Source organism: Schistocerca gregaria, chromosome 2, assembly GCF_023897955.1.
Source record: "Schistocerca gregaria isolate iqSchGreg1 chromosome 2, iqSchGreg1.2, whole genome shotgun sequence".
Classification (NCBI taxonomy): Eukaryota; Metazoa; Arthropoda; class Insecta; order Orthoptera; family Acrididae; genus Schistocerca; species Schistocerca gregaria.
Genome location: NC_064921.1, coordinates 511,562,539 through 511,587,238, shown reverse-complemented (window position 1 = coordinate 511,587,238; position 24,700 = coordinate 511,562,539). Strand labels below are relative to the sequence as shown.

Sequence of the window (24,700 nt, the reverse complement as noted above, 5' to 3'; positions counted from 1 at the left end):
GATTGAAAGTGATCGGCCCCCATACGCAGGTCAGGAGAAGCAGAGAAATGGTTAGACAGAGTTTTGTGAAGCAGCTGAGCTTCCAGGTAGTAACGGGAGGGGGACCGACAATATCTTCGGCATCCACCCACCCACACGCCGCGTCGCCGGGACAGAAAACGGGAGGCCGCATTCCATCCCGATTACGCCTCCCGCGACGCGAAAGGTTACGCACAAACATCCTTGACTAAGGAACGCAGTTGGTGAGGCACCTCTTTCCCGCGCTACTCCTTGCGACGCAGCATCGCAAGTGGCCGCACGGCGGCCAGGTAGAGGCGGCAGCGGCCGTCTGATTGGCAGAGAAAACAGCCGCCGGCTGCCGCACCCGGTGGTGGGGGAAGGGACCGACACCACGGCGGAGGCTCGGTTCGCCGTCTCGCGGTGCGTCGAAGTCTCCAAGCCAGTTGCGAGCGACACGTCACGGTGGGTGGTAGTTGTGCGTTTTCTTTGTGACCTGCGGTGTAGCGCTGTGTGTTAGTGCGGCCGACGAACGATTGACATTGATGTCTGTAGCCTACAGGATCTATTTGTGACAGAAAGGTGAGTTACAAAGACATGTTACTTCTCAGTCGTGTTCGATGAATTTATGGTACTAAGTTAGAAGTGACATGCATTTAACGTCAAGTATGTCTTGTTAATCTGTATGAGACTTTTACATAAGGTGTGTAGTCTAATTTTCACCGAGAGGCCTTTTACGTTACGTCAAAATTCAATACGGAATAATCCTTCGAACCGTTCATCAACTGCTTTGATCACAGTGGTATTTCTGGTACTAACCCCGACATCTGAGTCAGCTTAAGAACCTCTTATCGGAAGGTATACAATATAATGTGGAATCCGGATTGGACCTGGCAGAGATCTCTGATAAGCTTGAACGGAGAAGGTAGGGATTACTCGCATGGCATTTAATCAGCTGAGTCAGCAAGGCACACCCATGATTTTCCAAAACATTTTCTACATAAATATTCCTTTTAATAATAGAACAGCAATTAGTCTGTTTTCCTGTTTGATGACAGCCTTCATCTCTTAATCTCTTGTACTAATCCTTTTCTCCTCACATATTCATCGCATCCAGCCTCTTCAATAGACTGTTTTACGCGTTTGCGTATTTATCTGGCATTATACGTTTTTCACTCTATCGCTCCTTCCAGGTGAACTATCCCAGGACGCATTATTGGGCACCGGACTACTATTGGGGAAGACACGGCCTCAAATCCTCTTTCGGTTTTTGGACCTACCTTTTCCACGGTTTCCCTGTAACTTTCGTATGGGAATATCGCCATGGTTCCTTAAAAGTAAAGGACGTCAAACAATTCGCAATTTTGCCACAATGTAGCCTCAGCTTCGGCCAAGACAACGTCTGTCAACGAGATCGCAAGTGGCTTTGCGAAAGCTTTTTCACGACAGAATATGTATTTCAAGAAAAAAAACTCACATCATACTCAATTTGTACTGCAGTCTCAATATTCAACTACGTCCAGAGTGGACGAGAAAAATTTCCAACTTTCATTCAGTTTCTTGTTCAGTGTGAGACTAGCACGTTCTTTCTGGCGTGCCTGTCAAGGATCTGTCCTTAACTTTATCAAACTGTACAGCTTTACAGATAGTCTATAGTCTTTATATAATGTGAGGTATTGTAATATACTCCTTTGGGTAGCGAACTATCATTTGCATTTATGTATACCACGTGGACCCTCCCTGTGTTGTTACGAACATGTTTCTGGAGTTCCTCAGTTGTGCACTATTTCGGAGCATGGCATTTTCTATGACAGTTCTTGTTCTGTTATCGGACTTCTGTGGTTTCACAATTTACTCACAAATGAAAACAGCCATGCCTATGTCGTATAGAGTAACACACTGAAAAATTTTGTGCCCATATATACATATGTATTCATTCTGCATTCAAACAAAGTTCTATTTCTTCTTCCTCGTTCAGAATTTAAAACAGCCAGTACCAAACTGAGTGCTGTACCTGAAGATGAAATTACATTATACTAAAATTCAAAATTTCTCTTTACAGTCGTTCAAAACACAATTTTTGTAGCAGTATAGCTTAAATGTCTCGAATAAACATTTGCGTATTTCGCTTAATTAGCTACCGATGGACTTCTGGTTAGGATATGTGCAGCAATTTGGTCACAAGGTTAGGTTAACAGTCGCTCAGTCCCGTTACTATCGTCGTTAGTTCCGCGTGATGGGTGGTGAACTATGTACATCCGATAACTGTGATTTACGCCTGGTTCTCGATCATTTAACGGAAACAGTTGTACGGTTCTAAGACTTTAACTGAACACTAATGCGTGACTTAATCTAATAATGCTGATGGTGGTTGGATGAACCATTGTATGATCTGGGCAATTCTACCAAGATCGTTTAGATATATTACGTTGACTCTCAGAACAGTCTTCCTCTCCAGTATTGGTTCAAATGGCTCGGAGCACTATGGGACTTAACATCTATGGTCATCAGTCCCCTGGAACGTAGAACTACTTAAACCTAATTAACTTAAGGACCACAACACCCAGTCATCACGAGGCAGAGAAAATCCCTGACCCCGCCGAGAATCGAATCCGGGAACCCGGGCGTGGGAAGCGAGAACGCTACCGCACGACCACGAGCTGAGGACCTCTCCAGTATTGATATATGTTCTACTGTCTGGTTATTTAATGGTTACGTCCATCCCTTGCTCCATACAAGAAATCTACGTGTGGAAGCTATATCCGTTGTCCTCTATCTCTACCTTGCTGCGTCCACTTTTGACTCAGCAAACTGAAACCATTACCTGCGTCATAAATGATAAGAAAAGTGTCTGACAATGATAATTCTTTGAGCCTGTCTTCTTTAATTGATCCATTGTTACCATGTGAATTGGACCAGGATGTCTCACATTAAATGAACAGTTTTATTTAAATTCTTACTGACAGAATTACTTACTTCTAAGTACGGTACTCGAGTAATATTCATCAGTATGGGGCCGTTACAAGGTATGATTGATACAGGAAATACGAACGATACAGAGAAGAGTTGAGTATTTCGTCACAGTATCGTCCAGTATGCGTGACGGCGTCATGGAAATGCTCATCCAACTCCAGTGGCAGACGTTACAAGACAAAAGTTCTGTAGCACGGTGTGGTTCACTTATAAAATTTCGAGAGCGTACGTTGGTACAACAGTCAACCAATGTGTTGCTTCCTGCTAACTGTATATCGCGAAGACATCGTAAAGGTAAAATTAGAGAGGGATTCGAGTTTACACGAAGGGTTCCCAACAATCGTTCTTCCCGTGGACCATCCGTGACTGGAACAGGAAAGGAGGTAGTGAGACTGGTAGATTAAGTAACCTCCGCTACACACCGTAAGGTGTCTAAGGAATTTATATGTTGGGACACCCATTTTGTCAGAAAGCATAAACAAACTTAATATCATGTTTAGTCGTACTGTATACCAAAAATGTGTAAGGCTGCAATTTGGAATGAAAATGGGCCGAAAACACCAGTGTTACAGACACGATTACCTGTCAAATGCGCATGCAGACGAGTCTTTTAATGTAAGTACCAAACACGAAAATCCAACCACTGACAATGTTTTAATCCAGTGGATTTAAACGTGTATAAATCCATATTTTAATCTCATTTTAATTTGTTACTAGACAGTTGTAAAATATTCTAGGTACTTAAACGTTACCTAGCCTCTAGGCGCTCAGTCCGGAACCGCGCGACTGCTACGGTCGCAGGTTCGAATCCTGCCTCGGGCATGGATGTGTGTGATGTCCTTAGGTTAGTTAGGTTTAAGTAGTTCTAAGTTCTAGGGGACTGATGACCACAGATGTTAAGTCCCATAGTGCTCAGAGCCATTTGAACCATTTGTTACCTAGCCACACCTTTGCTATACAAATGGAATAGATACAGCTGTTGACGTGTGCATTCCACTTGCGACGTGAGGCCCAACCACTGTGAGGTAGGCTTCCCCGCGCTACACCCCTGAGCAGCCTGGGCTGCCTCAGCCGGTGCAACGGCCTACATACGCGCCTGCCGTTCCGCGAAAAACCAGCAGTTGAGGGCGACGACGTTCCAGCCGGAAACACACTAACCTTCTTGCGTCGCCCGCTGGCCAGCTGCCTCTCTTCGACGGTGATACAGACCCGTAGGCATCCGCAAGCGGGTGGGAGGGGGAGACGAGCATTTGACTCCTCGTGGAAAATGTTACAGACTTTTTATTTATTTTAGAATTCTCAGGTATTTCTAGAAATAATTGTCTGTGATTCTACTGAACCGCAGAGTTAGCATTGCGAAATGCAATAGGAAACACATTGGCTCTAGTGTACTATCAATTGTTGTTAGGTTGTTCACGAAAAATTAATCTGGTTTCTTGTTATGGCTGCGGTTTCGGCGTTGATGGGGGAGGGTGGGGGGTGAGAACCTTTACAGAACATGTCCGAAACAGAGTGCCCGATCTTTTCTCTTTTGCTTCCTTGTAGGCCGGCCGGAGTGGACGAGCGGTTCTAGGCGCTACAGTCTGAAACCGCGCTACCGCTACGGTCGCAGGTTCGAATCCTGCCTCGGGCATGGATGTGTGTGATGTCGTTAGGTTGGTTTGGTTTAAGTAGTTCTAAGTTCTAGGGGACTGATGACCTCAGAAGTTAAGTCTCATAGTGCTCAGAGCTATTTGAACCATTTTTTTGCTTCCTTGTATGGCCATTAGCGAGTCACAGAAAGGAACATTTCCAACACCTAGCGCTGTATATAAACAGTTGCGGTATACCTACCAGACACGTATCCCTAGTTCCCACAAGAATAACCCTTTCGCCTATTGCACGTCTTAATCTCAACAGTAGATTTGCATTTGACCCGTCAAGTCTTGCTGGGACTCCATTCAGTTCTACACATTATAGCGATTGTAGTAGTGCGTGAAAAACACGTCATGCTATGCCGTAGGTGTATTCACCAATACTTCATCCGTGTATCCAAACACAGAAGAAATGCCAATTTCTATGCTGTGAGAGAGGTAAAAATGGTGATATACCAAGATCGAAAAGATGTCTGTGTCCAGTTGCCATGGCTGCACAGTACCGTGCCAAACCAGGGAGACAAGGGACCTCCGGTGTTAAAGAGCTGATTCTACTTAACAATGTGATGTTTTTTTTCGGTTTCCTACATCCATAGCCATATTAATAATTGAATAAGATCTAGTTTGAAAATACTAATGAAATTTCCATATCTTTAGGGTGTAACAGAAATATACCTCCATAAAACTATTGACTGGGTAACTACCAAACGTTTAAGATACAGTAAACTTCGCCCATTGCCATTTATTTTTATTTCTTGGGGCACGTCACGTTGTCAAATTCAAGTAACTTTTGCTACCGCCCATGTAGAAGCCAGCTGTGACTAAGATTTAACAATATCCTAGATGTAAGGAAAACTTGTAACATGACTGTATTTGACGTCCAAAAATTACAGAAACTTCTAACAAAATTTCACAAAATCCGTTAGAGTAAGGACGACAGGACGTAGTAACTTACATATCCTATCAAAAGTGCGACAGCTATGTTACGTTAAAAACTGGTCCTCATCACCCTCTAAATTTTATGTAATGTAAACTACGAAGTCAGGTTTCAGCAGTTAAATATTCGGAGCAGACAGTAAAAGCTTCGGTGCATTGAGTCGGTTGAAGACGTTTAGGAATTTTAAAATATGCAGATGAGGATAAAATTTTGCGGCTAACGGGCTGGAGTTGCCATGCGGATGCATTTTCTTTTCTCTGTGCAGAACTCAACATAAATGCCATTGGGGTAGAAAAAAGAGGCCACAGAATATAGGTAGTTTCCTCACTGAAAGCTTACAATCGGAAGAAATTCCCTTAAGTTTGCCTGAAATTTTCCTGGTTCAATACTTATCAAAAACTGACATCGAGCCTGATACTGGGATATGTGATACGGTCAACACTGTTCGTTATACAGGGTGTGACAGATATAAGAGCAGATGTTTTGATATTTGGTGCTTCAATATGTACATACATCAGTGTGTTGATCGTCTTTTCTCTGCGTCGAATAGTCTTCCCGCAAACGCATCGCATAACTTACTACCTGATGTTTTCTGCGCGGTCATAACTGCACTACGAAGTGGACTATGCCTGTCCGTAAAGACTAACCGTTTTGCGTCCATGCATCCACACTTGAACACCTGACCTGCTACCTATGGGAAAATAAGCAGTAATCCACATGTACTTGGAGGTACTAACCATTCTGAAAACATACGACTTGTAATAATAATTCAGCTTGCAAATGACGTAAATACTGATGTAATGTTGTTCAGTATACTGCCCTCAGTCACCAACAGAAATATCTGCATCTTGCATCCTTTATATCATAATATGAAATCGTGGGTAAAGTACCTACCTGATGACAATATTGGCAACTAGCCGTTAACGTCAAAAGAAATATCAGATTGTACACTTCACACAACGTAATAATGCAGTCGCCTATGATAGGCGATTAACGACTCACAACTGGAGTTAATCACGTTACACAGATACCTAAGAGTACCAATCGGTAGAGGTATTGTATGGAACGATCACACTGACTCTGTTGAAGCGAAAGGAAGCAGCAGGCTACAGTTGTTTGGTTGAATATTGGGAAACTGCAGTTCGTGTACAAAAGACTACGTAGATGACATTTGCCCTGTTTATAGTGAAATACTGCTCAATTGTGACGGATCAGCATCAAGTCGAATTAATGAAGGACGTAAAGGGCATGCGAAGGAGGGTAGTGCAGACGTTTATAAGTATGGTTTCTCACGGTATAATTACAGAAATATTGGGGAATTTCAACGGGCAGACTCTCGAATAAAGACGATTACTACTGCAAAACTTCGATTCTAAAAGTTGCGCAGTTCCATTTTTATAGCGAGAGCAATGAATATTTTTTACCCACATAGAGGCAGTAAAGTTAAAATCAAAGTAATAAGAGACTGCGCAGAGGTTAAAATGTAGTCATGTACGTCACACTTCCCCATAAATTGAACGGAATATATGGTGCAATAAATGACCCCGCCCATTCACTGTATAGTGATTCATTGACTTTAAATGGAGAATATAAGCTGAAGTCATCGGCTTCCAAAGGTTAATGTGGAAACCACAAACCAGAACCAGGAACAGTTCTATCGTAATGTATGTTTGTGGGTGGGGATTAAGGGGGCGAATGGTGCATTTTACTTCCTTGAAACAAATAAGCAATTCAGTCGTCATGTTGCTCGAGACTTAATAGTTCAATTTATGGCCTGAATACGAGACTTTATACATACGGTTTAGAGGTTTATCAGAGAATGGCTCATTATAGTATAAGGGTCGGATACGTGTCAGAAACCTTTGTGTTCCTAATATGAGCTATACGTCTCTATGGGACATAAAAGCATCAGCGAATTATCCTAAAGAGAAATTATACGGAATCAGAGATTCGTTATGCTTAATACAACCTCGAGTAATTGAGGTACTGTAAAAACATGTTCACTAATTAAAGATATAAAAACTTTGCGAACTTAAATTGGACGTGAAGTGAAAATATATCCACATTGCCTCATCGTACTGTACTATAGACAGGTGAAGATATGGACCGGTAAGTGAAGATGCTGGAAGTCAGTATTCCCAATGCGGATAAAGTTGCCGGAATTTAATTTACATTGTTATATTGGCCACTGTGCTTCTTCTTCACACGTTGAATGCCGTGTGGCAGTTGGCAACTCTGTTGCCTCGTGACAGTCAACATCTTAACATGTCGCAGAACAGTGTTCTGTTAAGTGTCAGTGATACGCCAGTGCACTCTATCTTGAGCGGGGTACTAATGTATGGTGGCGGCATCTTTCGACTCTAACTGGACTGAAACTGTCTTACGAGTAAATGACTGACATAGAAGTCCAGGAACTTGTAACCACATTGAAAACGGCCTTCCAGCTGAGCTATTACTCCTCGAGAGTCACAATGCACACGAGAATGCGTGACAGTGTTTGTTGTATTATCGTTCTTATTCCGTCTAATCTCCAGTACAGCCTCAAGACAATCGTTTACGCATAAAATGCAACATTATTCGAGATTTTAACAGACACAGTATGCGAGGCAATAGGATGTTAACTACGAGCAGGTGAAGCCTTAAGTGACTGGATGAACTTCACATAGACGTTTTTTCAGCAGAGTGGCGTTTCTCGAAGTCTGTATTTGATATTTACTACATGCAATCAGAATCGATAGTTTCTTACGTATCTGAACGTAGCTGCTGTTTGGCCGTGACATTTCTCACCAGTTCCGCACCAGAAATGCTATCGCGGAAGTGCGCAATTATTTTCTGCCGTCGCAGTTCGTTACCGTTTCTGCTTGCGGTACGCATTGTAGAAATAACCTGTTTGTCAGAGATTTTAATGTATACTGGCGAGTCACATTAGTCCATTACTGAACATGAAGCGGCATATCTCAACACGTCAAGGCGTTGTAGCACAAAATGTGAGGAGAAACACAATTTTTACCGTTTTAAATTTCTTGCTGGCTGCATACTGCATCTAGGACGCGGACGTAGGAGCGCAGGAGGCTGCTTTGGACATCTTAGACGAGAGAAGCGTCTCTTCGCTATACCGATACGAGCAAAATTCGCCGCAGACGTATGATATTACTGAAGTTCAGTTTCCATGTGCAAAAGCCGTATTACCCAAAAGGATGAGCATTGCTGACGAAGTGTTCAAAGGCAGTGTATCTATACCTCCACCTATTTTCCGCAAACCGTCTCAACTGTATGTGACAGAATACTTCGAGTACCATCATGATATCCATCGTCTGCTGTTCCATTCTCGAACTGTCCTCAGGAACAATGACTGTAGGCAAGCTGCCGCATCAGGTAGAATTTCTGTGGTTTTACCATCACGTCGCTATATGTGAGAAGAAGTAACGGGCTTGGTTTATATCATATTGGGGAAGTAAATCAAACGTGTCGTTTACAAAGGAACACTAAAGGCTTTCGCCTTAAACAGTCAATAACTTCACTGCACGGTAACACTGGCAATGTTACCGATGACAGTGCCACTAAAGCCTAGTTACTAAATACGATTTCCCGAATTTCCTTTACCAAGGAAGACGAATTAAATATTCTAGAATGCGAATCAAGAACAGCCGCCAGCATGACTAATTTAGAAGTAGATATCCTTGGTGTAGCGCAATAGCTTAAATCACTTAATAAAGGCAAGTCTTCCTGTCCAGGTTTCGTATCAGTTACGTTCCTTCCAAAGTATGTTGATGTGATAGCTCCATACTTAGCAGTCATATGCAATCCTCGCTCGACGAAAGATCCGTACCTAAAGACTAGAAAGTTTCAAAGGTCCCACCAGTACACGAGAAAGGAAATAGAAGTAAAATGGTTCAAATGGTTCTGAGCACTATGGGACTTAACTTCTAAGGTCATCAGTCCCCTAGACATCACATACATCCATGCCCGAGGCAGAATTCGAACCTGCGACCGTGGCGGTCACGCGGTTCCAGACAGTGGTGCCTAAAACCGCTCGGCCACCTCAGCCGGCAAATAGAAGTAATCCGCAGTATTACAGACCCATAGAACTGACGTCGATTTGTAGTAGGATTTTGGAACATATAATGTGTTCGGACTTTATGAATTACCTCGAAGAAATGATGTGTTGACACACAGTCAACACGGATTCAGGAAATATTGTCCTTGTGAAACACAACTGGCTGTTTATTCTCACAAAGTAATGAGTGCTGTCGGCAGGAGCTCTCAAGTTAATTCCATATTTCTAGATTTGCAGAACAGTTTTGACATCATTCCTCACATGTGGCTTCCGATCAAACTACATCCCTATGGAGTATCATCTCAGTTGTGCGAATGGATTCGTGAATTCCAGTCAGGAAGGTCACAGTTATTAGTAACTGACGGGCAGTCATCGAGTAAAACAGAAGTGTTATAGGCCCTGCACTACTCCTAATCTATGTAAACGATTTAGGAGACAACCTGAGCAGCCCTCTTAGATTGTTTGCACGTGATGCTGCCGTTTACCGCCTAATAAGTCATCATAAGATCAAAACTAACTGAAAATCATTTAGAGAAGATATCTGTATGATGCAAGAAGTGGCAATTGGTTATAAACAATAAAAGTTTGAAGTCATCCACATTAGTGCTAAAAGAAAGAAGTTAAATTTTGGTTAGTTACTTGTTTAATTATAGGTTTCACAGATTTTTTTAACAGATTATCAGTTTTAAAATAGAAATTCGTCCATGAAGTAGGAGATGTCCAGGAGAAATGAGTTTAGGTTGGATTTAGAACTTGCTTTTCTACCTGTCAGATGTTTTATGGTAGTGGACAAATATTGCAGATTTTTGTTGCTGTATATTGAACTCTTTTCTGACCCACGGATAGCTTTAATAATGAGTAACAAATGTCATTTTTTCGTCTAGTGTCGTAGGTGTAGATATCACTATTCTTCTCAAATTGTGAATCATTTATGAGGAATTTCATTAGCGAATATGTGTATTGTGAGGTGCAGTTAAATGTCCAACTCCTTGAAGAGGTACCTACATGACGACCGAGAATGAACACCTCATATTATCCTTACTGCTCACTTTTGTGCAATCGTTATTTTGTTTCTAAAGTTACCCAAGAAAATTATTCCAAAAGACTGTTACACAATAAATTAAACATATATAAAGGCTGTTATCCCGCTGAATACCTAGGGATTACAATTACCAACATCTTTAATTGGAACGATCACGTAGAAAATATTGCGAGCAAGACTGTGCAGAAAACTTAGAATATGCAATAAACCTAATAAAGAAACTGCTACATGACTCTTGTGCGTTCCCTTCTGGAGAAGCGCTGCGCGGTACCGAGTCGTTATAAGATAGCACTGACGGAGGACATCGAAAAAATGCAGAGAAGGGCAGCTCGTTTTGTATTCTGGCGAAACAGAGGAGAGAGTGTCACAGATATGTCACGCGAGTCGAGTGGCAATCATTAAAACAAAAGTGTTTTTCGTTGCGGCGAGATTTACCCTCCGAATGCGGAATTATTCTGTCGACACCCACTTACACAGCAAAAAATGATCATCGTAATAAAATTGGAGAAATCAGAACTCGCATGGAAAACGTTTAAGTGTTCGTTTTTCCCACACGCTATACGAGAGTGGAAAGTGTTAATTACAAAGTAATCTTGGAGATATTTTATGCAAGCCACAGAATATCTACATACGGTGTGCCGAACGGTTATCGAAACTCCGTTCATCCCGATTGTCGCAGCAGCTTCATCGCTTCATTCGTTTCAGGCATACTTTTAAAATAGCTAGTCTTTCACGTCTTCAGGAACTTCCTTTGGCAGTTACACGGTGAACAGAATCACCGATACAGAGTGGAGCAGCAAGAGGAGACCCTAAAGAAATACACCTCGCACATTGTATCACATGTAAACAGAATGTGAATGCGAGAACTAGCATTCGTGCAGACACACGACTAAAAACTGAAGGACAGCTGCACGCAAAAGGAGTGGTTCGTGCGCTTCTAGCGCGCGGTTAACCTCGCCGAACGATTAATGGCTACAGACTTGGCGACGCGAATGGTCACACAAGAATCTATCATTCGGCTTCTGCCGCAAAAGGAAGAAAACAGCGATGAACTTCCCCGGTAGAGAAAGCGATCCGCGGTTAGTATCGCAAGTTCGCTGAGGGAGAAGAAAAAGTCGCAGCTGTTCTTTGCTATCTGATGTTAGTTGCAGTTACGCATTTAATAATGAAGCACGTGCTTGGTAATCACTGTTTACGATAAAACACAAATAAGTAATACCAAACATATGCAGAGTTAGAGACTGGTTTCTTATGCAACGATGTTGAAAATTCCTTGGCAGTGTCACAGGTATGTCACGCGAGTCGAGTGGCAATCATTAAAAGAAAAGTGTTTTTCGTTGCGGCGAAATTTCCCCTCCGAATGCGGAATTATTCTGTCGACACCCACTTACACAGCGAAAAATTAGGAGTAGTGTAGGGCGTACAACGCTTCTATTTTACTCGAGGAGTGCCCGTCAGTTACTAAGAACTGTGACATTTCTGACTGGAAATCACGAATCCATTGGCACAACTGAGATGATGTTCCATAGATTATGGACCTGCGTATGTGGTAAAGTAGATGAAGTCGAAAGAGAAATTTAGTCCTAATCCATATCGTTCAAATATTTATACATTTTATTGGTTGTTCAGATTCATTTAAATTATAAGCACACTTTTTTAAAAGTTAAAGACGCCACAACACTGCGCCTTAAGGCTAGTATTATGGTTATCACTGCCCGTATTATAATACTGATACCTTGAGAAGCGCCACTTTCTTGTTTTATCATTAATTTTGCGAATTCTTCCACATTTAATTTATTTAAACATGCTTCGTGTTCGTGTACAGAATCTCTGTACGTGTCGAAGAAGTTAATAGATAGTGCGTTTGCAGCTTATGAATACTAAAGAAGGCTCATGACAATGTCCGCTTAGCGGGAACCTTTTAAATGACACAGCGAGAGAGAAAGCAGCGCGCCTTCATTACGTCTGACATTTCAACTATCGTATTCAGAAACATCAAGATCTGATGCATCTCCTCGCGCAATTTCAGGCGGTTGCAGTTGAAATTAAGGTTTCCACGGTTGTAACTGCGCGAAATGTGGAACGTGTCATTATTGCGTCCTAACCGTGTCCGTGGCGACTCTTACAACACGGCTGCTTCCCAACGCAAGTACAGAGGCGGGCGACGGTACAGTTTATGTGGCGGCGGTATACAGGCGGTGTAACGCAGCTCACCCCGTCTTGCACTTTCCACGGAGACAGATAGCTCAGCAGCTGTGGTGCTCGCTGACCGCAAACCGTAATGCTTCGTGACGTCCCACTTCCTCCCTCCCTCTTCCTCCTCCCCCCCCCCCCCCCCCCAAAGCTGGAGCTTCGACTAATGCTGTTCGGTTAGTGTTTGAAGTTCGCAGGTTGACTACATCACGAAATCTGCGGCTGTCTTCAGCAACGCTGGTAGTTGAAGCAGCAAATCTGCCGAAATGAAATGTCCCCTACGGTTCTTTATGCTATAATACGGATATTTTCGTCTGCTTTATTAGACTGCGGAATTAAAACTTAACTATACAAAATGTCTGATAAATAATGGTGCTAATGGAGAGTGTTTTTTTCCCTGAGAACAAGAGAAGACGGAAAGTCTATATAAACATATCTCATAGAAAGCTATTTCGTGATAATAGTCGCTTTACGTGTAAAACGATAATCTGATAAAAAGATGTGTGAGTAGTTTTCATAAAAATAAGTAAAATGTGACTAGGAATCGCATGCTGAAGGCCGTACCTTGACCTATCCATCGTTCGTGGTCAATACCATCTTACAGATTCGCTTAATACGAAGGATATAAAGCTGCATATACCGACACGCATGACACTGTTCTACAAAGACTGCTATGGAACATTATTTAGAAACACTAACGGTTAAATCGATATACACAGTTAGGTCATTACCGTTATACCAAAGTGAGACAGAATAAGCCGAGTAATTCATTCGCCAGTGGGTAAATGGTTCTTATGACCGCCAGGCGTGATTTGGATGGTGTGATCGTTACAATCGATCTCAACCCCCACTGGATTTTGACTTGTGATACATCTCAGGTGTTAAGCTTATGGTCTTGTAAAGAATTAAATCAACGATCTAACAACTCTAGATATTCAATTTCAGACGTTATACTGTTCTGGTGACTTCGTTTCCGCATTTTTTAACTTCTGTGACGTCTGTGTTCATTGTTACGTAGTTACACAAAAGAAGAAGAACTAAAATTAAGTACGGTATAGGCTTTAGTGCCAACCAATGCAATCAGCACCAACTCTTCAGCAGCACAAGCTCCTTAACACAAGAAGGGAAGACTCCATGCTGACGTAACTACTCGTCCGTTGCACGGTTACGTAAAACAGTTCGGTTTGCTGAGCATTTTTGATTTTGGGTTTATTTGTGAAGTAACTTTTCTGCTGCCAGTCTCGATTTTCTTTTAACTTATATTGTGCAAGACGCTTTTCGAGAAATGATATCCATTTTCAAGTCCGTTTTTTGTGGTTTTTGCCATTTATTCGTGATGTTTTCGATCTGTTATATGTTACGTTATTCTGTTGTCTTTACTGTAGTAATATACAAAAATACGAGAAATTTTCAATTACTGATTGATCTTTACATAGAGTTAGTAGCGAAATTTGGAAAGAACTTCTACTTGCAGTTTTCTTCTGGTCCAATTGTGCAGTAATGTACCCTTTCTAAACATCACACAAAATTACCTGCGCACAGTAAACAGTTTAAATAGCAGACTTACATTAATAAACAATTACAAACATGTTTTTACATGTTGTCAACAGATTCAGCGCTATAGATCGTTCACGAAGTAAGTGTAATTTCGTACAAAAGGTATTTATCTTAATATTCTCATCATTATTTGCCTATACATTTTTAGAAAAATACTTATTTGTATGTGTCATTTTTATTTAATTATGCTGTCGAAGTATCTGTGGAAAATCACTAATTTACTTTCCAGTTTTTCATTTCATACTTTTTTTTATAGTGTGAATATATCTCCAGTTATTCCAGCGTATCTATTTTGTAACCTTTATTTAGTTGACAGAGTAATTACACATTATGTTTTGCTTTCCCAGATAGGTGTCCTAAAACATTATCTGCATTGACTAAATGTAAAAACATATTTGTGACTGTTTGTTCATGTAGGTTTGCAATTTTCATTGCGTACTGTGTGAATACGTTTTGAGTTTCTGGACAAACGGACCGCAAGAAAACCATCACTAGAAGTTCTTTCGTAATTTCGCCACTAACTATGTAAAGTAAGAGCAGTGATTAAAAACTGCGCTTGTTTTCATGTATTACAGTAAAGGCAACAGATCTATGCAGCGTCTCCCACATCTAAAACATCACGAATATATGGTTTAGCACACAGAAAATGCACTCTAAATTCGGGATCATTTCCCGAAACGCGTCGTGCAAAACATAAATAAAAAGAAAACAGTGACTGTCGCGGAAAGGTATTTCATAAAAAAAACACATTGCTTTTACAGTCGCGGCTTTCACCAACCATTTTGATGGATCAAATGAAACTGATTTTGGTAAGGTACTTGGCGGAGTATTTACAGCCTCTGAGGATGTCTCCAGCGTTAACAAGCGAAACGTTGGGCACAGAAACAGGGCTAGCACTACATCATAAAGCCATCTTCTCACGGGACGTAGAAAAGTACGTGGACCAAGAGCTGGTGATGTCACAGCGTGGAATTCCACATTCCACTACACTGCGAAGCGTGAAATGAACAGTCTGGCATGTCATATTTTTGCCTCGTGGAGAGGGGACGTGACCAACGAGATGTGGCACCGGATTTACGTCACAAGCAGTACTTAGGAGACGCCGTATTATGCGGAGCTAAACTCTGTATTGGGTGGTTCTTTTTTATTATACAGTATGCAGCATGAATATAATCTGTCCCAAAGCATCAGCACATTGAGGATCTCTCTAAAACGCTACGTTTTAGGTGAGTTTTGTTATAATAAAATGACAGGAAACTACATATCAGTAGTCAAAAGCTTCCCTTATTTGATGCTTTTAGTATTATAACTTTTGTACTATGGAAGAATATCTTTACAATGCTACTGCACGACGATGATTTATCACAAGCCCGTCGTCTTGGCTACCACTCGCTATAGTTAAATGTCAAATAATGGTATTTATACAATATGTCGTTACACACTGGACATCATACAAGTGAGAGGCAGCAGCTGTGTCGAAGTCGGAGCATAGTTGTTAACGTCATGATTTAATGTGAACGCTAGCAGGTTCACGTCTAGCTAGTTCCAAACTTTATTTTATTTTTTCATTTTCTAAAAGATCCTGGGTCTTCCTCTCTAATATAATAATAGTATTATGTGCAGTAGTCGATGTCCTGTGTCATAAATAACGTATTTGCTGCAATTATTGTTGGGCGACTGGAATGTTTCCACAGTCACCAGAAATCTAAACGTTATTGCAAGTCTGTACCAGAAAGTAAACACAAGCTACGCACTAGGAGCTTTTCTTTTATTGTGGAACTGTGTAAAATAAATATACCGTCTCTTGGCTTTATGGACTGCCTCATGTTTGTATTTTGTAGGTAAATGCATTTTTCGATGATGGCGACAGATTCGGAAAAATCTCCTCTTACAGTGAAATGAAGTTACTTAATAGTCCTGGTAGTCAACTGAACTTCGAGAACAAGGATATTACGTATGCGCAAACTGATATTAGACACTATACTTTCACTATAATCAATTTAAAACCGAAAATGAGACAGAGGAGATTTAAGAGGGTTAATGAATGGCTTCTGCTAGTAGGTATCTCAGATAGGTGCAAAGCATTATGTAGCGCTCCTCTACCAGCAATTCGCATTTCAAGCCATCGACGAGTCCAGAACCTCCATCGCTATTTTCTCCGCTCTTCTTCGTCCGTCGCTAAAAGAGTTAACGAAGCTAGTTTATGCGCTTACATCGTCGAAAAGAAAATGTGTGATTTTCGAGCCAAGTGCTGCCAACAACTACCGCAGCAGAAAGTTGCGGCCACAAGTCACGTCGAAGGGCACGTTCCGTGAGATGTAACAGGACTTTTCAGAGGGTGGAGCAACCTCGACGGACACCACGTCTGGCATGCTTCGTGATGAGAAACACGCCCCGTGTTAGGACGGCTTAATGCCAGTACAACTAAAATCAACAAGATTGTACACTACTGGACATTAAAATTGTGACACCACGAAGATGACGTGCTACTGACGCGAAATTTAGCCGACAGGAAGAAGATGCTGTGATATGCAAATGATTAGCTTTTCAGAGCATTCACACAGGTGGCGACACCTACAACGTGCTGACACAAGGAAAGTTTTCAACCGATTTCTCATACACAAACAGCAGCTAACCGGCGTTGCCTGTGGAAACGTTGTTGTGATGCCTCGTGTAAGAAAGAGAAATGCGTACCATCACGTTTCCGACTTTGATAAAGGTGGGATTGTAGCCTATCCCTATTGCAGTTTATCGTATCGCGACATTGCTGCTCGCGTCGGTCGAGATCCAATGACTGTTAGCAGAATATGGAATCGGTGGGTTCAGGACGGCAATACGGAACGCCGTGCTGGATCCCAACGGCCTCGTATCACTAGCAGTCGAGATGACAGGCATCTTATCCGCATGGCTGTAACGGATCGTGCAGCCACGTTTCGATCCCAGAGTCAACAGATGGGGAAGGTTGCAGGACAACCGTCTGCACGAACAGTTCGACAGCGTTTGCAGCAGCATGGACTATCAGCTCTGAGACCATGGCTGCGGTTACCCTTGACGCTGCATCACAGACAGGAGCGCCTGCGATGCAGTAATCAACGACGAACCTGGTTCACGAATGGCAAAACGTCATTTTTTCGGATGAATCCAGGTTCTGTTTGCAGCATCATGATGGTGGCAACAGTATTTGGCGACATCGCGGTGAACGCACATTGGAAGCGTGTATTCGTCATCGCCATACTGCCGTATCACCCGGCGTGATGGTATAGGGTGCCACTGGTTACACGTCTCGGTCACCTCTTGTTCGCATTGACGGGACTTTGAACAGTGGGCGTTACATTTCAGATGTGTTACGACCCGTCGCTCTACCTTTCAATCGATCCCTGCGAAACCCTACATTTCAGCAAGATAATGCGCGACCGGATGTGGCAGGTCCTGTACGGGCCTTTCTGGATACAGAAAATGTTCGACTGCCGCCCTGGCCAGCACATTCTCCAGATCTCTCACCAATTGAAAATGTCTGGTCGATGTTGCCCTAGCAACTGGCTCGTCACAATACGCCAGTCACTACTCTGTGTTGAAGCTGTACCTGTACACGCCATTCAAGGTCTGTTTGACTCAATGCCCAGGCGAATTAAGGCGGTTATTACGGCCAGAGGTGGTTGTTCTGACTACTGATTTCTCAGGATTTATGCACGCAAATTGCGTGAAAATGTAATCACTTGTCAGTTCTAGTATAATATATTTGTCCAATGAATACCCTTGTATCATCTGCATTTCTTCTTGGTGTAACAATTTTAATGGCCAGTAGTGTAAATACAGCTAATATGTACATTGTACGATTAAAGAATGATTATTATTTTCCGTATTTTGTAATGGTACTACTCACACTTCGTGCACAGCCCAGATCCCTGTTCAGTACAGAGCTGTTAATGCGGCATGGCCTTAATCTGCCAGCTCGCTGGCTGGGCAGGTATCACGGAAGGAACAGGCGGCCCCTTGTGCCGTGTTTTTTGCCCCGCCGGCTGCCCTGGGCCCGGCGTGCCGCGGCTTCGGTCTGGTCCGTGTCCTAACCCCGCCTCCCGTTACACGTAGACACAGCCCCAGTCGCCGCTGTTGCCAGAAGAGCTGCAGCCAGCCAGAGGCGGCCGCTCGGCGCACGCTAATCACAGCCGCAAACACCCACCGCCATCTGCCCCCACCGCACGACGTCACTTCGCATCCTGACGCAAAGGCGAGGTTGTATTTCACTCCCTGTTGTTCCCCCTACTGACCGAACGCGCGACATACTAGTGGCATTCGTTACTCGCTATCAAGTAGATGATGTTCGATGTATGAGCTTAGAGGTCGATTCACATCTGATGGAACGAAACGTGCAGAACTTCACGGAGTGCGGATGTGAAATCGCACGGAAACGATGGAACTGGCCAGACCCTCTCACACACCCGTTAAGACCCGATGTAACTGTTATCTAAAAAATCACGCTAACATGGAATCCTCAGGTGGGGAATTGCCATAAAATCCTACTGCGTGACTATTTTTACTCAGCCGATAAATAATAATAATTAATTGAAGAAAAGTACAACTTACTTCAAATGAAAAACATAAAATTAAATTGATTTTTACTACATTAAAAGCACTGACAGTAAAATTGACTTTTACTTCATTAAAAGCACTGACAGTAAAAGGCTCAATGACATGATTCTTTAAAAAATTAGTGAAATTAAGGTACGAAACAATAGCGGCACATTCAGCCACTAATATGAATGCAACCACTCCAGTGGTTAATTGAGTAATAATGAAAACTATACTATGACTGGACCCGCGAGTAACGGTACTGTCGCAACACTCACCTATCGCCGGTGCTGATGCATACTCTCACCAATGTGTTCTGGCGGTAAGAAGGCCGTGCCTGGTCGTATCTGAAGACCAGGAATGTTGCTCGTCAGGACTCGGACACAGTGAAGTCTCACCAACCGTCTGAACTCAAGGGTGTTCGACGTCTAAAACCACCGAACTTTCATCTTCCATATCGGAACCAAGGGTGTCCGTTTTCACGTGTCCTTGTAATGCTGTTAGCGCCGTTCCGGCCGTAACCTCGAATCGGGAAAAATCTTAGTGTTTCCGCCAATAGCTTCAAAACTGCTACGTTTAATAAATTCCCACCACAGTGTCTCAAAACAATCAGGGCATATCTTCCTCGCCAGATTGCTCTAGAAATTCCCGTCTGACGTCAGTAGCCGTCAGAGCGTTGTTTATACACTCCTGAATTTCCAGAAGCCTGGCCAAAGTGACGGAGACTCCGCGAGGCTTCCCTTCCCGGTGCGTAGGTCCAGACACTCCAAGACTTGTGATTTCACCCCATAAATTATTAGGTGGCAGCCAGCACTTAAGACTACCACCACCATCCTTCTACAGAGCCGAATCGTGCCGAGTACCGCGAACCCCACCTTAGCTTGACTGACACGGGATTTCTGTGAGCCCTGTCAGGTGGCTCCTTGACACGAGTAAGCCGGAACAAAGGCGCTGAATGCTGTGTGGTTTCCTCTGCCGCTCTCAGAGCTCTGTGTGAACTGAGCGGTTCTACAAGCCTCGATCGATAACTACGGCAGGTTTATAAAATACATACCCCAGAATTAAATAGCTCCAGGACACTTTTAGCATAATGAAACAAAAGTGTCCTGCCTATCGCCAGTCGTGAAAAGTTGCAGATGGATTAAGTATACGAATGGAAGGAGATGAGCTTGTAATCTTTCAAACGGAACATCGAAGCATTCCACAATGCACTTAAATGACAGCACTCACATCAGGGGTGTTGAAAATAAAAGGTACGAAACAACACTGTGGCTATGACTGAAGTCTTTATGCACCAGAGGCTCGAGCACAACTATTCAACTGTTAACAAGCCAAAGATTTCCCTGTTCCCAGAATTCCCGCGGCTATGACAGGAGCCAGTCCTCCACCGCGTCCTTCGGTTCGTCGTCCGAGCTGAAGCGCTTCTCTTTGAGATGGTTTTTTAGCGGAGCAAACACATGAAAGTCGCAGTACCACATGTCCCTGTTGTTGGGCGGATGCTCAAGCTGCTTCCACTTGATCTTGGCCGTTATACTCCGTGTGACCTTGGAGAAGTTTGGATGCGCGTTATCGTGCAGCAGAACCACTCTCTCCGTGAGCAGCCCAGGCCGTTTACTCTTGGCAGACCTGCGTAGTGTCTCCCAGTACACGTCACTGTTAATGGTTTTTCCGTGCTCGAGGAATTCGATGAGTATCGGAGCTGACGTCGGAACAGACGGTGAGCATCACCTAGCCCGCCGGGGGCACAGCCTTGAATTTCCTTCGGAGAGATGACGACGCGTGCCTTCATTGCCTTGATGTCTCATTAAGTTATCCCTAAGCGAGATGTACAAATTTCAACCGGTCTGGTTGTTACGACCTTTCGTATATTTTCGTTTCAACACTCCTTGTATATGACGTAAACGCAACACAACGTCGAGACGAAAAGTCTTACGTTGGCGTCGGTGGGGGACGTTAGAGTCGTCGTCTAACATGGGTAGTTAACCTATTTTCAAAGTGAACACTAACTTTACAGAAGTTTAATCTGAGATTATTGTGACGTCTTTGGTTTCATTATATTCTTTGCTTTCTTTTCGTGGCACATCGCAGAGTTTCCACGAGGACTTTGATACTTTTCCTATGAGTGTTACTTCACAAATGAGGTTTGTTCTGTAAGCGAAAGATGATATAGGTTGTACAGAACGTGAAAAGCCTACACTGTGCGCTAGTAGCAACATAAATTGATGGAAAAAGGTTTTATCAAATAACATTCTTCTAACAATGAAAACGTCAGCCCTGTTGAAGGAGAGTAATACAGTTGTTTTAAGCCGGCCGGAGTGGCCGAGCGGTTCTAGGCGCTACAGTCTGGAACCGCGCGACCGCTACGGTCGCAGGTTCGAATCCTGCCTCGGGCATGGATGTGTGCGATGTCCTTAGGTTAGGTAGGTTTAATTGGTTCTAAGTTCTAGGGGACTGATGACCTTAGCAGTTAAGTCCCATAGTGTTCAGAGCCATTTGAACCATTTTGAAGTTGTTTTAATCCTTTCACTACCAGTGGGAAATTTGATTCCCACGATAGGTAATCAGAGAAATAGTTAAAATTAGCTGCATGTTATTGCTATGTAGCAATGTCCCACTGGTAAAGAGAGACCTGCTAATGGTTACAGAATTCTTACGATGACAAACTGCACTTGTGCTATCTTCAAGTTTTATTGTTAAATCTCTGCTCCGTTATCGTCGCATCGAATTAGGTCATGCTCGAATATAGGCAGCCCAATTAATAGATTTGTAATGCGGGCTGCTGTTGCGTCTTCCCGCACAATTTGTGTCAGTGAATTGCACTCACATATTGATGTTTTTCGCGTCATGAACGGTCTCCATATTGAGCACGTAAAATGTGAGTTAAAAACTTGCAGAGATGCCGTATCTGTTTTCTCGGTGTCTTGCAGCTTTTGCGCAGTCATATTCCTAAACCTCAGATGTCATGAGTGAATAATCCTGTGTGTCACAACCTTCCCTGCGTAGGAAAAGGAAATTGCTGGAAATGTTTGCTTTACCTTTGCTGCTCATGACTACGATATTAATTCAAATAACCGTACATTAATGTTTTCACTCCAAAAACAAAAACTGGCAGTGAAGGGTCTAAATTGTTTTGAGAGCCTTAGAAGGGACGAAAAAAAGCATAATGTTTAGTGTGCGAAGTCTTCTAAATGTTGGTTGATCTCTTTATATCTATGTACATTCTCTAGCAAATAAATAACGACGTTCTGAAACGTTCGAATGATGCTTACCCTATTTTTTACCATCCACCCTTCGCCAAGAAGACAAGTTATGAATTTTCCTTTGGCCATTAACAAACTGTATCACCACTAGTCCTTTAATTCTGATAGCACATTGCGACTTTCTGTATCGCCGGTAGTATCTCGTAACCTCGCTTTCACTGTACTGGAATAAGGGAAGTGACGCTGTGTTAACGTTCCGTTGACGTTCGTTGTGAATCGTCCTTAAAGAGAAGTACGAACTGTCATTTATTACTTTATTCGCACCCCTGTTAACAGTTGCTAGCTGATCAGGCTGCCCGTCAGATTAACAGTGTTGAGATAAACGTTGCACACCTCTTGGCATTGGGAATAGAAACATATGGCGTAAAATATAGGATACGAAATTTGCACGTCATGTTCGTTGCGAAAAATTTTAGAAAATGCTGGTGAAGGTGAATAAAAACCAAACGACATTATATAAATGTGAACAGTGGTTGTTATTTTTAGCTATGTCGGCGCTCCATGTGGTTTTTTCCAGGTATGTCATTGCAGACGGCGTTTCAGACACTATAGATGGTGGAAAGTGTCCATGACTATATATCCTGGATCACTGAACGCTGACTACATGTAATTTAACAAATCACAGAGGTCATGTTTGCAAACTGTTTCGCAAACTTGCCACATATCTTCGAATAAGAAAGACATACGCATTTATCTATGAGTTGTCATCTTATGTCGTGCACCTACTGCTTATTCTCTTTATAAAGTCACAAAGAAAATGTTCTTAAGAAAGAACATACTTATTAATTCTGTTCTATGATTTTATGCATTTTAATCACATCACACGACATTCGTGAATTTAATGTTTGATTTTACACAAAATAATACGATAATGATCGAAGCAGGCGAAATGAATGAAAATTTGTGCTGCGGGCGGGACTCGAGCCCAGGTCTGCTTGCTTGCTAGGCAGAGATGCTAACCACTACACCACCGCAATACGACGGTGAATATTGCTACATGAGCTATCTAAGCTGACTGCCCTCCCCCAACACAAACTTCATTTTTCCTTTACATATTGTCACTGCTGCCAGGGCTCTCCGATATTGGCAAGCGCCCCAACTTTGGACGTAATGGGACGTCCTTTTATCATCGGTGATCTTATAGATCTTATACGACTGCCAATGAGTGGCTGTCATATAAAATCCCGGTTTATTTGAAAACGTATCATGAACCCTTCTACGATGACGTGCTTTGCGTGCCTGAATGATACATGCAGCTGTACTGGGGGCGCAACCACATCGCAGAGCTATCGATGTAGAGGCAATGCTAACATAAGGTTCCTGAATAGAGGACGTAGTCTTTTCATCTTTTCAGCAGTTGCAGGGTAGACAATCTGAATGACTGACTGCATTACAGCCATTACAACGCAACACTTCGTTACACAGAAAATATGGCAGCACTTTAATCAGTTGGTAGTTCAAAATTCCTGTGTGTGTCGGGCCGTTGTAAATGGTAGAACACACCAAGAGAATAATCCATATGGCCAAGGGTCCACCAAATCCGTGAATAATCCGTTGTACAGCAATCCCAAACGTAGTCCAGACGAAATCCACTAAACAGTCAGGTTGCGAAAGTACAGTGCAAGGGAGGTAGAGCCTTTAGTACAGTACAGTAGGAAACGGTTGTAGCGAACGCGGCAACGTGATTTTATCCGTGGCATAACGTCAGCGGCCAGGTCCGTGACGGCCCACTGACGCCTCTGAGCGGTAGCCGAAGGAGTCGTAGACAGCAGACAATGTAGAGTATCACTCTCGTTGTCGGATGACAGGGATATAGCAGACTAATCTGACCTTGTACGTTAGCCAACATGACCTTGCTGTGCTGGTGCTGTGGACGGCTGAAACCAAGGGCAAACGACAGCCGTTATATTTCACAACTCTATTGCAATAACCTGTTTGGTAATGGGCTGGATTCTAGGGGTATAAATTGTATGAGGAGACCAAGGTTTGATGACAGTACTCGCGATCAAGTCGGTGTAGGTTGCAGCAGTTTCACATAGATGAAGCTTGAACTAGACAGACAATCGTGGAGAGCTGCATGAAACCAGTCTTCGGGCTGAAGATCACAACTCATAAAAAACAGTAATTTCCCTCCCACATTTACCTGCGTCATACCCAAAATTAAGTTGGAGATATAGAAATCAAGATATTGAGCGAGTCAATGCTACAATATTGTACTTATTTTATGAGATTAAGTAAATAGTACAAATCAATGAAATGTTAGACAGTTCTTCTTACCCAAAAAATTAAATGTGTAAATACACTGACGATTATCAAAGCACTTACGCACAAACAACAATCTGAGGGTGAATCTAAGTGTTGCAAGTATATGGATACAAAATATTACGGTTCAGTAACTCTGCAATAGTGAGAACTGAAACATGTGAAAGGAAAATCGTAAAGAATTCTTTTGAATTAGACCATATAATACAGTGAAACTTA

The 24,700-nt window shown here is 42.6% G+C and overlaps 1 protein-coding gene across 4 annotated transcripts in view; it reads left to right on the top strand.

The window, feature by feature from the left end:
* Nucleotides 1–388: 388 nt before the first annotated feature.
* The window catches only part of LOC126329244 (sushi, von Willebrand factor type A, EGF and pentraxin domain-containing protein 1), a 505,108-nt gene continuing 480,796 nt past the window's right edge, over nt 389–24,700 (top strand). For 3 of the 4 annotated variants that reach the window (XM_049996139.1, XM_049996137.1, XM_049996138.1), the window contains exon 1: nt 439–579. The gene's annotated coding sequence lies outside the window, so the exon portion shown is untranslated. Of the gene's footprint in view, nt 580–24,700 lie in introns of all 4 variants that reach the window. The other variant, XM_049996136.1, reaches the window with a different exon arrangement.